Below are 16,335 nucleotides of genomic sequence, written 5' to 3'. Positions count from 1 at the left end.
TCATGATTCTTGAACCAATGTGCTCTGTGCAAAATTCTACCAGGCGGCTTCCTCTTTCATTTCTTACCCCCAATCCATATTCACCTACTACATTTCCTTCTCTTCCTTTTCCTACTGCCGAATTCCAGTCATCCATGACTATTAAATTTTCGTCTCCCTTCACAATCTGAATAATTTCTTTTATTTCATCATACATTTATTCAATCTCATCATCATCTGCAGAGCTAGTTGACATATAAACTTGTACTACTGTAGTAGGCGTGGTCTTCGTATCTATCTTGGCCACAATAATGCGTTCACTATGCTGTTTGTAGGAGCTTACCCGCATTCCTATTTTCCTATTCATTATTAAACCTACTCCTGCATTACCCCTATTTGATTTTGTGTTTATAACCCTGTAGTCACCTGACCAGAAGTCTTGTTCCTCCTTCCACCGAACTTCACTAATCCCCACTATATCTATCTTTAACCTATCCATTTCCCTTTTTAAATTTTCTAACCTATCTGTCCGATTAAGGGATCTGACATTCCACACTCCGATCCGTAGAATGCCAGTTTTCTTTTTTCTGATAATGACATCCTCTTGAGTAGCCCTGGCCGGAGATCCGAATGGGGGACTATTTTACCTCCAGAATATTTTACCCAATAGGACGCCATCATCATTTAACCATACAGTAAAGTTGCATGCCCTCGGTAAAAATTACGGCCCTAGTTTCCCCTTCGCAGTACCAGCAGAGCAAGGCCGTTTTGGTTAGTGTTAAAAGGCCAGATCAGTTAATCATCCAGACTGTTGCCCCTGTAACTACTGAAAAGGCTGCTGCCCCTCTTCAGGAACCACACGTTTGTCTGGCCTCTCAACAGATACCCCTCCGTTGTGGTTGCACCTACGGTACGGCTATCTGTATCGCTGAGGCACGCAAGCCTCCCACCAACGGCAAGGTCCATGGTTCATGGGGGGAGGAGTTGACCTCCACAGCTCCTAAACCACTGTAACTTCTGTCTGGGTACCGAGCTATGTGGATATTCCGGTAAATGAACTCGCTGACAAATTAGGTAAAGAAGTAACTGCAGAAGACAAACTGGAAATAATTGCAACTGCGATATCTAAATTTTGAAAATTTATAAATATAAAGTGGCAGGCTGCTTTAACCAAGGGAACCACTAAGGTTTACCACAATTACAACTAGTGGTGTTATTTATGAATTATCTATCGATAATTTGTAAGAAACTTGGAATACAGCATTTTTAAATACAAATTTTCTTAAATTTGTAAGGTGTTTGACGGGCAGAGTTTTAAACGGGAAATTTTGAATTCTTATCAAATTCTTTTCTTGGAGTGTAGCTATCACACCATCCTGAATGGGTTAAATGGTTAAATGGAGAAATCTCCTTATTTTTCACTTTCCTTTTGATTCATATTTGTCTATCCTGTTTTCCTGTGTACTGCACTGCCCATTTCTTATGCATTTCTATTTAATCTACCAGTCTTGTAAATTCTCATAATCATTCTCTCCAAGCTTAAGTCTCCACTTCAAGGGTCTTGAGCTTAGACCACTCAAGCTAAAGATCCATATCTAGACATACATTTGTAACAGTTCTGCAGCTTGGTGTGCAGTTCCTTCTGTCATATTGGAATTCAGGCCAGCTTTATTCAACGATTGGGATGTGTCTGCAGCAGAGACATTGGAACTGACTTTGTTTTCTTGTGACAAGACTGTTCAGAGTACTTCATTGCTCATGTCTCTCATCACTATGAGTGGCTCCTCAAAGTTTGGATACCGAAGTAGTGGACGATTATTCAGTGTGTGCTTTAGTTTCTGAAAGGTATTGTTTCATCTTTTGTCCCATTCTGATTCCACTGCTTTTTAGCCAGTTCATGAAGTGGCTTCCCAATTCTGCGAAACTTTGCTATGAATCTTCAGTAATATCTGACTGAATCTATGAATCCTTTTGGTTCTTGCACCATTCTCAACTGGTGTAAGAATTTCATTTCTTCCACCTTTACCATGTCTGGTGAGGTTCCTTTGTCTGCAGTGCAGTGGCCTAAAACGATCACATCTTTTCTTAGGAACTCGTATGTATCTGGTTGCAGCTCTGGTATTATGCTCTCGCAACCTGTCCAGAATTTCTTGGAGCTACTCATTATGCTCCTGCAGTTTTCTACCATAGCACACTATATTGTCTGAATTGACAAAACATGTTATTTCTTGCTGGTTCTCGAGACTGTTTATGAGCTGCTGAAAATATTCTGGGGCTACTTTGTCTTGGTGGCATTATCTTGTACCCATAGTACTGGTAGTTTGAACTAAATTCTGTTTTTTGTCTGTCTTCTCATCTCTGAATATTTAACGATATCCACTTGGAAGATAGTGTCAGGAAATACGTGATATCGAAGGTATTTGTTAGTGGAAATGCATGTATTGTGATACTGTTTAATTGTCTGTAGTCGACTAAGACTCGCCATTTCTGTTTGCCACAGACATCTGTACTTTTGAGAACAAATGGCATTGGGACACTCTGTGCACTTGTTTATGTAACATATTAACATGACTTCCTCTTTCCTCTGACATATCATTGCTCCAGTAGACTGTTACTAGTTTACTAGTTGCTGTATTTGCCACTAGCGTGACTTTTATTCAACTTTGCTCTCTGACAAATTCATTGAAATTATTATACACCTTCTGTTTCAAAATTTCACTTACATCTTCGTATTTGCAACCTTTGTACAATCTCCTGCACTGGAATGACCATCCCTTTAACTATCCTGTAGTATGGTACCGTCCACTTTTAATAACACCATCTTTTCTTCTCTCTACCCGATCTGCCAATCAGAAACTCGATCATCTGTGAACTTAGAAACTTTGTTTCTATTCTTTTGTTAACGGTACTTTCTGCTCTTGTATTCTCAAGTTTTCACATGTATTATAACTTAACTTATTTTATGACATGCATGCCACACAGCTGTGTGTTACGCATTTTATAAAAACTGAACAGCAGTTGGTAGTTATGATAAAAAAAATTAACCTTGTGATTTTTTAACAAATTTCTACTGATCAATCCATTGTATGGAATACCTAATTCCGACCCATATGCGTGGAATTTATGCCCTACTTTTCTGGCACTTTGCACACTAAAGTGTATTCTTGCCACACTTGTAGACGTACTGCTTCAGTGGTCTTACCTTTCAGCTGAAGCCTCTCTGATTCATTCATTTTAATGTTATTAACAGGAATATTTGTGTTCATTATCACACAGAACTGTGCCCTGCGTTAAAATAAATAGTTTCAGTTGCTTCCTTAGTTCTGCACAATACCTCAGTCTGTAGCATAGTCTATTACCCTGACTGTGGGCTTATTTAATGTGAAATTGCCAGACTTGTGGCTTTGTCACTTCTTAGTTTCTCTGGTTATTTCTCTTTCTGCTTGGCATTGGCACCCTGCCTTTTGTCTATGTATGCCACACACTTTTGTTGCAGCCTATAACATGGTGCCCTTTTCACTTACATTTAAAATAAATGAGTGCTTTTGCATTTGCGCATAGTCCAGTGTGTCCCAACAAGTTAGTTGTGACACCTTATTACTTTCAGATCTTCATACTCTTTACAATTTCCCTTTTAGGTACCAGGTTTTTGTCTATCTCACTCTGGCTCTACCGTCTACATCTGTGTGAATGTCACTATCACATTACTAGTGAATTTTTTACCTGTCATTATATGGATCCTAGTATCTTGAAACACAGTAGTTCTCTTGTACCCCTGTGTACTCTTAAATTTACCACACAGCATTTCAACTTTTCTTGTGGATTTATATCTCTCTTGTACTGACAGTAGGGCACAATCTTAGTGCAATGCTGAGTTAAATGCCTTGGCCTGTTTTTATCTCATCAGCCTGATTTACTGTAGTTTGTGTGAGACCGTTACTTAATGATTGTGTGAAACATGCTATTCCTAGAGTGTCAACTAATTTGATATCCCCTTTCAAATTCTGTCTAGTCATTGCTCTACTTACAGCTTTTCCGAAATCGCTCTGAATTTTGTGAATCTTCGCTCACATTGCAGTTAGTTCTGCTTACTCTTGCCTAGCTCGAAACCTCTTACATCCCTAGCAGTTAGTCACTCTTACTTGTGTAATTGTCCTTGAGGACCTAGTACACTTCATCCCAGTTACCTGTCTTCTCTTGTATTTGGAACCTGACGTTGCCTCTCCGATAATTTTAGGGTTTATCTGCTTAAATAAAGTTTGTGTTCTTCCTCCTTCACTAAGTCAAATGCAAAATTTACATTTTCTAAACAGACTTTGAGGTCCTTTTTACTACAGTCAAATGATTTGACTATAAAGCACAGCACATACTATGCACTAATACTACAATTTTCTGACGAGCTTACTGCATTCTTAGTAGTTAGTAGTAGCCAGTCTGACAAAATAGATTAGTATTATAACAGATCCAATTTTTTATTGTATCTCCTTGCTATGTTAGATGTGACATGTAGCGCTGTGGTGTGTGGGGCTTAGCTGCTGGGCAGTGTTCTCAGTGTAGGATACGCTGGCCATCCTGTACCTCCTGTTCAATTTGCGTCCTTGTTATGTCGGTCGCCACTGTCCAGGACTGGCTTGAACTTGTGACCGTCTGTCTGTCAGTTTTTACTGCATGTTAACCTCTGCTTGGTGCCTGCCTGCAGCTATTCTGTTGCTACTGCATCTGCCTAACAATCTCTTCTATCTCCATCTCAGGAATGTTGCATGTTGTCCTCGTGTTAGTCATCATTGCAAACCTAGCAATTTCTATGCTGTAACACCTCACACGCTTCTCACAGTTTGTATTTGAATAACATCCCTAGCTCGAGTAAACATATTATCCTTCAAAATTTAACTATATGTGAAGAGGAATGAGAATGAGAGGTGACTTGGATGAATGAAAACTCGAAAAGTAAAATGTTACTTCAAAGTTCATTTCATGAAACCTCTTACAGGAGGAACATCTTCATTGGACTTCAAAGCCCAGGTGCATGAGTAGTAGCAACATTAATCTGCTTGCCTGTCTCATCTTCCAACCTCCAGACTATCTGTGAACTTACAAGCAAGACTCCTCCTATATCTTCCCCAGCTTACCATTTCTTGACCTCGAGACTTTCTTGCATTGATGTTGGCTGAGCATGGTCTCTAATTTAACACTGCTTACTGAAGATGGCAGACTGACTCACGGTGCCACTGTCTCAGCTATGATTCCTCTGTGACTGCTCCAGGCTGCTGCACTGGTTTCTCTCGAGGACCCTGTGTCCTCCATTTCTCTGGAGCTTTTTGTTAGACTCTGCCTGTTGAAGGTCTTTTCATTGCCTAACTGGCTATCCTTGTGTGGTGGTGTTACGGTGTTTCACAGAGGCTGAGTGGAGTGGTAAAGGTGATTTTGCCTAAATGGTCTCAAGTTGTGTCTTGAGTACTTCTTGGGCTTCTCATTATGCAGCATGTTCCCCACAATAAGCCCTCCCTTGTTACCTCTCACAACTCTTACTTTTTGTCTCATTTCATACCCATTTATTCCCTAACAACCTTCCTTTATTCATCGTGTCTCATTTCTTACCTTACAGGCCCATTTGTTTGTTTGGTTTGGCCCAAACAGATGTCTGTCGCATCACTATTCACAGAATCTGTAGTGTCGTCAGCATCATCTTTATGAAGTGTTCCAGTAGTGTGGCAGTGGTAGCAAATGACCACATCTGAAGGACCATGATAGCACGTCATCCCTCCTGATTGTCGATGATACAGTTGCATATTTAATGCAACAGATAACCGTTCCTGAATGGGGAGGGGATCTGGTATTTGATGACTATCTCATGTGTGAGTACCAGTTACTTTTCCTTTATTTATGTGCATGTATGCATATATACTTAATGAGTTATTTTTTTCTTGTAGGATTGTTAAGTGATGGCACAACCAGCCAGTTCTTGTTCTTTGCATTGCTATCAGAGGATCGGTGTCCTGTTAAGAGGCATATTAACATTCTTTACCATGATTGGCTCCACACACTCAGGGTAAGTATAGTGTGTGCAGGTTTTTGTTTTTGTCCTTGTGTGTGGTTTTTGCCTTTGTTGGTGTGTCACGGTAGACGATTGCTCTGCTACACTGCTAAAAGATGTGAATCTTATTGTTAAAATTACTCTGTCTTCTCATGTTTGTACTACGAAACGAAAAAATAGTCAGGACTCGGTGGTTCATAATATATCTAAGGTTTCCTAAAATGGAGACATCACACCATTAGACATCATCACTCACCCTACTAGATGCTAATTTTTTCAGACTTCATAGTGAAAGATTGAACAAAAACCGTATTGCGGCAGTGTGTTTCAGTTACTCACCTAAGGTTGCCCAAATTAAGGGAAGTGCTGATTAGTGTTGAACTTCTTGAGACGCTCAAAACAAGAAAACATGGGGCCAAAGCTGTTGTATAATGTTGTGCTTTTTCTAAGAATATGAAACAAGAATAAAGAAGGCTTAAAACTGTGTGTAACAAAAAATAATTAATTGTTCTCAAGAGATGTTTGACTATTTTTTTATCCATTCCATGAGCACAGTGAATGCTGTTGAAGATTAATTTTTTATTCAAATGCCAAACAATTAAAAAAATTCAGATTACAGTATCAGTGTAGCTATCCAAATGACATTTACCATAAAAAGATGACTTTCATAAGAAACAATTTCAGAAATAAAATGATTGCAAAAAGCAAAACATGTGTAAAATTGTAGACATTTGGTCAAACTGCAAAAGGTTTTTTGGATTGTGGCCCCTCAACAGGTTATCTAGAACATCAGCAAATTTGTTTGGAGCTCATACCTATAATTTTGTGCAACAATGCTATATGAAATTCCTGGTGAATTAGGTTTGGGCACCAAACCTGTTGTTTCAACTGTAACTGCTAACCTCTTAATCTCAGAATATCTACTGCAGCCAACCACCTCCTGAATCTGCCCTACAGTATTCATCTCTTGATCTCCCTTTACAATTTTCACACCCACACCCAAACCTACACTCCACTCCAGTACTGAATTGATCACTTCCTTCAGTCAAGTTGTCCCCTCATGAACCAGGGACCTTGCCATCAGTGGGGAGTCTTGTGTGCCTCAGCGGTAGATATAGCCGTGCCGTAGGTGCAACCACACCGGAGGGGTATGTGATTGACGAGAGGACAGACAAACATGTGGGTCCTGAAGAGGGCTGCAGCCTGTTCAGTAGCTGCAGGGGCAACAGTCTGGATGTTTAAGTGATCTGGCCTTGTAACATCAACCAAAACAGCCCTGCTGTGCTGGTATTGCGCAACAGCTGAAAGCAAGGGGAAACTAAAGCCATAATTTTTCCCTGAGGGCCTGCAGGTTTCCTGTATGGTTTAATGATGATGGTGTCCTCTTGGGTAAAATATTCCAGAGGTAAAATAGTCTCCCATTCGGATCTCTGGGTAGGGATTACTCAGCAGGATGTCGTTATTGGGAGAAAGAAATCTGGCGTTCTACGGATCGGAGCGTGGAATGTCAGGTCCCTTAATCGGGTAGGTAGGTTAAAAAATTTAAAGAGCAAGTCAGGTGACCAGTGTCCTGGTGGAGGCCGGAGTCCCTACATTGCGGATCCAATGTGCACAAGTGCTGGCCAGTTACATTGCACTGAGCGAAGTGGCGCAGTGGTTAGCACACTGGACTCGCATTCGGGAGGACGACGGTTCAATCCCGTCTCCAGCCATACTGATTTAGGTTTTCCGTGATTTCCCGAAATCGTTTCAGGCAAATGCCGGGATGGTTCCGTTGAAAGGGCATGGCCGATTTCCTTCCCAATCCTTCCCTAACCCGAGCTTGCGCTCCGTCTCTAATGACCTCATTGTCGACGGGACGTTGAACACTAACCAAGTTACATTGCACACATTCGTTGTTCTTCTGAGCATCCGAAATTCAGTTTCCTTTCCCCACCCGCGGCAGTTCATCTTGCGCATCGATGGCCCAGGTCAGGATTCATGACTGTAGTTTGCATGTGATCCCTTCTCTCCGAACTGGAGCCCTTCCCTTTACCACCTCTACTTTATGTCCATTCACACCTCCATGGTGTACATGTCGTCCGAAGCTTTGTCTGGATCTTTTGCATGGCCGTAAGAACTCCATTAACCCTGCTGCTCTCCACTGTCACTTCCTCTAGATTCTTGACGTGTTCTGGTGCTCTGAAGTTGGTTACACCAACGGCTCGATGGCTGATGGTTGCGCAGGCTTTGCATGTGTTCATGGAGGACATATTGAACAGCACTCCCTGTCAGATGGCTCCATTGTTTTCACTGCAGAGCTGGCAGCCATATCCAGTGCTCTTGAACACGTCCGCTCATTCTCTAGTGAGTCACTGCTCCTCTGTACTGACTCCATGAGCAGCCTACAAGCTATCGACGAGTGCTACCCTCTTCATCCTTTGATAGTGTCTATTCATGAGTCAATCTATGCCCTGGAACAATCCCATCATTCAGTGGTGTTTGTGTGGACCCCAGGAAAGATGGGAATCCCAGGCAATGAACTTGCTGACAGGCTATGCGGAAACCGCTCCTGGAATTGGGCATCTCTGAAACTGACCTTCATTCCGTCCTACGCCGCAAGGTTTTCCAGCTTTGGGGGACGGAGTGCCATAACAGTATGTAGAACAAACTGTGTGTCATTAAGGAGACTCTGAATGTGTGGAAGTCTTCCCTGTTGGCTTCTCTCAGGGAATCAGTTGTCCTTTGTCGGCTCCGCATCGGCCATACGTTGCTCACACGATTACCTCCTCAGTCGTGGGGACCCCCTCAGTGTCTCTGCTGCTCCCAAATGACAGTCGTCCACCTTTTGCCGGACTGCCCACTTTTGGCCACTTTGTGGTGGATTTTTAACTTTCCCAGCGCCCTATCTTCGGTGTTGGGCAACAATGCCTCAACAGTAGCTTTAGTTCTATATTATATTCGCGAGGGTTGGTTTTATCATTTGCTCTGAGTTTTAGCAAATATCCTTTGTCCCTCTGTGTCCTCCACCCTAGGACTTACAGGGTGCAGGTTTTAATGTGTTGCAGAGTGGCTGGCTTCTCCTTTTTTATTCTCATGGTCAGCCAGCCATGGTAATCTGCTTTCTTGTTTTTCTCTCCTCCCTGTTCCTTGTGTCTCTGTGGTTTTCTTGTCCTGTTTTGTCCATTGTAGTGTTGTCCTTCTGTCGTTCTTTTGGTTCTTCCTTTATCCTTTTATTGTGCCGTACGCCGTCTTTGTTTTCTTCTTTGCCTTCAGTAATTATTCTACTGGGAACAAGGGACCGATTACCTTGCAGTTTGGTCCTCCCCCCCCCCCCCTTCCCCTCCCCTCCCCATCTCGGCCGTTTTAAACCAACCAAATGTCTTAAATTTCAACCAGTAACTAATATGGATCATCTCTGACTGCTACAATTTTTTGTCTCGTTATTTCACACACCCCTCCGGAGTGAAATGGACTGTCCTGTGTATCTTCCTACTGGTTGACAAGCTATACGTATCGGAACTCTTGCACTGTTACTACTCTTTTTTTCTTGTTTATGGCCCTTGAGAGGTCTCAAATGTATCCTAGTATTTGCATATCATCGTCCCGTTGAGTGTACCATTATCTGTGGCGGGAAACCTAGACCTTCTGTGGAATGTGTTTTACGTAAGACAGATGCGGATGTTCAAGAACATTTCAGTGAATCCTCAGACAAAGACTTTCACCACAGTGATGGTAACCTTCATTTGGAGATCTTTAGTGATCACGACACTTAATTCAGAGAAGGAAACAGAAAGTGGTGAAGATGTGACATGACGATGATGATGAAGCTTATTTCTTCAGTAAGAACTGATGTTTTCGCTGGAGAAAACAGCAGCCGCCAGCTAACATAAGAACACAACACCACATCGTCGTCTTGCAGCTTCCTGGACTGCGACAAATGGCAAAAAGTCTCGAAGAAAATGCTGCTGTTTTGGAAGTATGGAAACTTTCCTTTACGCAAGGTATTCTAGATGAAATCGTTCAATGAACAAATCTGAAAATATAGAAACTTAAAGCATAGTACATAAATGATCGCTTATCCTACCTACAAGATGCTGATGTCATAGAGTTGAAGGCAATAATTGGTCTATTGGTGTATTCAGCCATTTTGAAATCGTGAAACAAGTGGGTTTACAGCTTGTTTGCAACCTATAGGACAGGCATAGCTGTTTTTAGATGCACTGTTAGTAAAAAAAGATTTGTGTTTTATTACCAACAGTATGATTTAACAACCTAGATCGGGAGGTGGGAAGAAAGTTGACAAGTCAGCAGCAATTTCACAAATCTTTCTGCGTTTCACTGAAAACAGTCAACTTTTATACTCTGTAGGTGCAACAATGTGTTGGTGAAATGCTTGTACCTTTCTGTGAAAGGTGTGGGTTTAGAATGTATATGCCAAACAAATTGGCAAAATATGACTTGAAAATTCAGTGGTTGACCGATGCTCATACAAATTACTTGTATAACACATACATTTATTCCAGAAAAGCCAGCAATGGTCACACCTTTTCAAACTATCTGAAAGGTCACAGTGTTCCCACACAAGCTGTTCCTTGATTGGTGAAATCTATTGAAAATACAAGGAGAAAAATTACATGTGATACCAGGTATTCATCAGGAATCTAGTCAATGAATTTTCCGCAAGAAGACCTCACATACTTTGGCACACTCACAAGAAATAAACCGGAGAAAGCACAGCAGTTTCTACTTAATAAGAAATGAGGTGTGAAGACAACTATGTATGGTTCTACAGAGGACATTACACTGGTTTCCTTCATACCCAAGAAGTCAAAAGCTGCAATACTGATCTCTATGTACGATGCAGTAAACAATGATCCTGAATCATGGAAACCCGAGATCATCATGTCTTATAACATGACAAAAGGTTGTGGACTGTTTCGACCAAAGGTGTGCAGCTCATCCTCAATCTACTGGGCGAGAAGGTGGCCTTTAGCCATTTTCTTCATGTTAGTTGATGTTACTTGTAATGTTACTTCTTATGTGGTATGTGAAGCATATCTAAAGACAGAAGTAATGACAAGATTGATCTTCATGATGACTCTAGCAAGAGATCCTGCTGAGCCTTTTACTATAGGACACTTGCCATGAGGGTTGAGTGACACCAGCAGAAGAATATTTCACATACGAGATGAGCCGCAGACACAGAAAGAACAGTTACGAAAATGAAAAGCATGAACCTTGTGACCACCTCATCTGGAGTGGAAAGAAAGATATTCCTGTCAACAGTGTCATGTTCTGATTTGTTTGGAGTGTTCTAGGAAGATCTGTGAGAAATGCATACAAGTCGAAAGTGATAAAAAATGTGATTTAGGACCTCTTAAGACTACTTAATTAGTTTGTATTTGTTCTTTTAAATGTCTTTATTGAATTATGATGTGCAGTAGCTGTCTACTTTGGTACGATGAGCAAGAAACTCAAAACTGAATTTGCAGCCAATTTCTCATAAATGAAGTGTGTTTCCCCAGTTACTTATTTTGTGAATCTGAAATATAGTTTCTCTGATGATGCTTTGTGAGTGAAGAGAGAGCCAACTATCTACTGTCATTTTCATAACACACAAATTAAAAATATACTGCAATTTTGCTGTATTTCATTTGTCTAAATGTTTAAAATCCTGCATTATTAGAAACATTAAAATTTCCACAGAGTCAAATTGTTAGAACTGCAATGAATGACAATATAAAAAATACAAAGGTGGCCTGAGAGACCCCTCAATAGTGTGTGCCTGACAATGTCCCTAGTAATTAAGGTTTAAAATCTGGTTTCAAAAACAGTCTTCACAACAGTATAATCAATCTGAAACATTCTAATACCTCCAGGTCTCTTCCATGCATACAGCCTTCTTCCCTGATTCTTAACTCAAGTGTTAGTGATGAATAAATTATGCTCTGTGCAAAATTCTGCCAAATTGCTTCCTCTTTCATTCCTTTCCCCCAGTCTGTATTCATCTACTATTTTTACTTCTCTTCCTTTTCCTACAATTGAATTCCAGTCTTCCCATTACAATTAAATTTTTGTCCCCCTTAACTATCTGAATAATTTTTTATGCCGTGGTACATTTCTTCAATCTCCACCTGTGGAGCTAGTTGGCATATAAACTTTGTACTATTTTGGTAAGTGAGAGGTTCGTATGTGTCTTGGCTATGACAATACATTAGCTATGCTATTTATAGTAGCTTAGCCACATCCCTATTTCCTTTTTCATTATTAAATCCACTTCCACATCACCCCTATTTGATGTAGTTATAACCCTGTATTTACTTGATCAGAAGTCCTGTTCCTCTGATCACTAAACTTCATTAATTTCCACTTCATCTAACATCAACCGATCAGTTTCCATTTCGAAATTTTCTAACCTACCTGCCTGATTCAGGGAGCTGACATTCCACACTCCAATCCATAGACTGTCAATTTTGTTTCACCTGATGACATCGTCATGAGTAGTCGCCACACTGAGGTCCAGATAGGGGACTGTTTCACCTCTAGACTATCTTACGTCTGGAATGTTTTACTGAAGGCGGCACCATTGGCTTTGAACCAAACAACAGAGCTGCAGACCTTCATCATATAATTATATGATTTAGGCTTCTTTTGACCACTCTGGAGTGTCAGTAACTGAAAGAGAATTTTCTTTCCCCACATAAGGCATCTACAGCTGTTACGGAAGTCATTGTACAATCCTGTTGTTAGCTTTCCATATTTTGATGACATTATTAACATTGGTATATTCCTGAGAATATTCATTTACTGTTCGTTGAGGCAAGCAAGCGAGCAAATACTGTCGGTAGTAATTAATTTCCCAGACAGAGTTAGAAAATATTGTGATCTTTGCACATGTAACTTTATTTGTGTTGTGCCTTTGTAGAGAGATTGTTTTTTTTTTTCGAGAGCTCTCTTGTAGACAGGCTGATACTGATGTCCCTGAAATGGAAAGCAAGATAAATTGAAATACATTGTATGGAGCGTGAAAAAAAATAAAGCAAAAATTTTTAAAGTAATCTGTGATAATTAACCTGTTTGGTCAGTGGTAATAGTAAAATTTGTATTGAAAGTAGATATTAATTTAAAAATCTCTGCAGATGCTAAGGTTTGTTGTTTAGTCGCGGTCTATTTTGTAACTTTTCATTTACACATCCATGCTTATGTTTGAACTTATTGACCCATTTTTTCAGAGGCTCTAAATTCAAAATCTGCAAACTGCCCTGCTGCTACAGCCACCAAGGCCCGTTGTTAAGAATCCCATTTAGTCACTTGTTGATAGGTTTCTCTAGCTTCCACAAAAGACCATATGTCCAAAAATAATCAATGATTGCATACTTACAAAACTTATTCCTATATTTTTTTAGTGTGTGTGTGTGTGTGTGTGTGTGTGTGTGTGTGTGTGTGTGTGTGTGTATAAACAGTAACTTCAGTTTTTCACTGTGTACTGATTCTTGAGTTATTTAATCTCCAGCTTTTGGTACTCGTGGTTTGCTTATTGACAGACATACTCACTTAAATGGTCTTGCACAATATACACTCTCCAACCTCACAAATATTCAAGGGAGAATGGTCACGTGTATTGAGTTTATTCAATAGAACCAGTTAAAATGCAGAATATGGCAACACACCTGTAAGTACTACTATGTTTTGGAAATTTTGAAACATCTGTGTATCAACAACAGATCAATAGTTACTCTTCCATGGAATAAACATGTTAAAGAAAGTTTTAATGAACTGGTACCTGTTCACGTATGACGAGTTTCAGAAAAGACTTTTTAATGTCGGTAGTACTGTATTAATATTTACCTCGTCCAAAAAACAAGAATTTACTATGACTTAACAGTTTTAAAATAGAGTATTATTTTTAACTTGTCATTAGATCTAGCAAAGAGTTGCATCATATATAAAATAAAATTATTAATGATTTAAGTTATAGTTATAGTTATAGTTATAGTTGTTGTTGTTGTTGTTGTTGTTGTTGAGGTCTTGATGCAGCTCTCCATGCTAATCTATCCTGTGCAAGCTCTTTCATCTCCCAGTACCTACTGCAACCTACATCCTTCTGAATCTGCTTAGTGTATTCATCTCTTGGTCTCCCTCTACGATTTTTACCCTCCACGCTGCCCTCCAATACGAAATTTGTGATTCCTTGATGCCTCAGGACATGTCCTACTAACCGATCCCTTCTTCTGGTCAAGTTGTGCCACAACTTCTCTTCTCCCCAATCGTATTCAATACCTCCTCATTAGTTATGTGATCTACCCACCTAATCTTCAACATTCTTCTGTAGCACCACATTTCCAAAGCTTCTATTCTCTTCTTGTCCAAACTATTTATTGTCCATGCTTCGCTTCCATACATAGCTACACTCCACACACATACTTTCAGAAACAGTTTTGGTTATTCATTTTATTTAAAAATCCTTGTAATTATCGCTAAAGTAGGAAAAAAATTCGTAAGCTGAGATTGAACCTGCATCAGCAGATTAAAAATCGAGCCTGCTGCCAGTGAGCTATTTTTACACAAGTTCAGTTTGATTAAACTGGTATGTAAAGTTTGGGTAAAACTTTGAAACCTTTTTTCTGGGACTTGGCTGTCCAGTGCATTTTACTACTACTACTACTACTACCACTACTACTACTACTACTACTACTACTACTACAGTATAACACCCTTCAGGTAAACGAAAAGCCAAGCAAGCCTCATTCCAATCTGAATTTCCCAAATCATGCCCTCCCCTGAGTTGCAAATAAATAGTGTTGTTCGAACAACAAATAAATTTAGCTAAAATGAAGCAACTTTTTTCTGCTGCTGCAAGGTGGCAGGAGATATGCCTCCCTAACAATTCTTGATTAACAGTGTGTGTACTACATCTGACAGATTGGTGTTTGCTTTTTACTGCTAGTTCATACTCCATCAATTTTTCCAACAGCGTACTGCGATTTTGCACTTTCAGTCTGCGCCACACATACGAAACTCGTGCAGTTCACACCTTTGTTAAACCTTAAAAGTACTACTGAGAGTCAAGGTTGGCCACCATTGATGTTTAACAATCCTAAGCATATGTCAAACTATCCTTACCACAGGTGTGTCACTCATTCCAAAAATTTTACATATTGCTTCCATTTTTGATGGTGAAAACTTCATTACACACTTACACACACAAAATGGCTTTAATAAAGTATATTTTGCTTGTAAGTATTTACTATGTTCCTGCAGTATTGTACACATTCAGATAATATCAGGTAGAATTGTGGTGTAATTCAGTTGTGTATTCTGTAAGTTTATTGAATGAACCCTGTCTGTAGGTTGACATCTGGTAAACTAAATACAGCCAAAGCAAGCTATGGGTAGCAACCCTAGAGAGAAACATTGAGAGCTGCCCAACACTGTGTTCTGCTGCTGGAGTAGTTGAAACACGGCAATATCCTGGAAATGGATTGGCAACCTTTTCATCAATGGCTTGCTCCCTGGACCAGAGCTGAATTATCGTTCTACATTCATAGGTATTGTATTGTAATTTTGAACAATTCCTATGTAAAAAGTAATAATGAGCCACAAAATTTAATTTTTGTGCTGCAAGAGGGTAGTTTGATGCATAAATTAAATTTTTCTAGTCTTTTGCTTTTTGACCAATGTGCCATACTTTGTACTACTAGAGCTGTGAGAAAATGTTCATCTCGGCAGTGCATTGCTAGCTGTATGGTATAGCGCTTGTTTGCTGATGTGGGTGCAATTGTAGCCATACAGCTGAATCTCACTGGAAAAGCAGTGTGTAAAGTCAGTTGTTTCATCTTTTGATGCGGTTGAAAACAACCAGAACTGAATATTAAGAAAGCCACTGAGAGTTTGTACTGCGGTTTTTGTGCAGACTGAAAAAGCAGTTTTTGAAAATAAATTGTTAAACTGTTACTTTATTGTTGTTGTAGTTGGTGGTGTTATAATAATAATAATAATAATATAATAATAATAATATAATAATAATAATAATAATAATAATAAAATGGTGATGTAAAAGTTGTTTGCCACAGTGAATATTTGCATTTACTTTAAATATTCATTTAATCTGTAACTTCATAAACAGACTTCCTAAATAAAAGGTGGTACATAGTTTAACAATTCTGTACATTCTGAATTTGCAATCATGGATGATACAAATTGATAAGAATAAAAGGACTTCAAAAACTATCAACAGAATCATAATGAAGAGTCAGAGGTCACAACACCAACATGCCAGCGAGTTCACTTGTACAACTTGTCATTATTATGGACACAAAAAATTATCACTGCCATTCCTC

General features: G+C 39.6%; 1 long non-coding RNA gene across 1 annotated transcript in view; it reads left to right on the top strand.

Moving 5' to 3' along the window:
- The window catches only part of LOC126299219 (uncharacterized), a 108,520-nt gene that overhangs the window by 55,054 nt on the left and 37,131 nt on the right, over positions 1-16,335 (top strand). Inside the window, exons 3-5 of the long non-coding RNA XR_007552745.1 lie at positions 5,585-5,834; positions 5,910-6,028; positions 15,346-15,543. This is a non-coding gene — a long non-coding RNA (uncharacterized LOC126299219). The remainder of the gene's footprint in view (positions 1-5,584; positions 5,835-5,909; positions 6,029-15,345; positions 15,544-16,335) is intronic.

The sequence above is a fragment of the Schistocerca gregaria genome, chromosome X (assembly GCF_023897955.1).
Source record: "Schistocerca gregaria isolate iqSchGreg1 chromosome X, iqSchGreg1.2, whole genome shotgun sequence".
NCBI classification, from domain to species: domain Eukaryota; kingdom Metazoa; phylum Arthropoda; class Insecta; order Orthoptera; family Acrididae; genus Schistocerca; species Schistocerca gregaria.
Note: the sequence above shows the minus strand (reverse complement) of the source record. Positions and strands in the feature narration are given on the sequence as shown.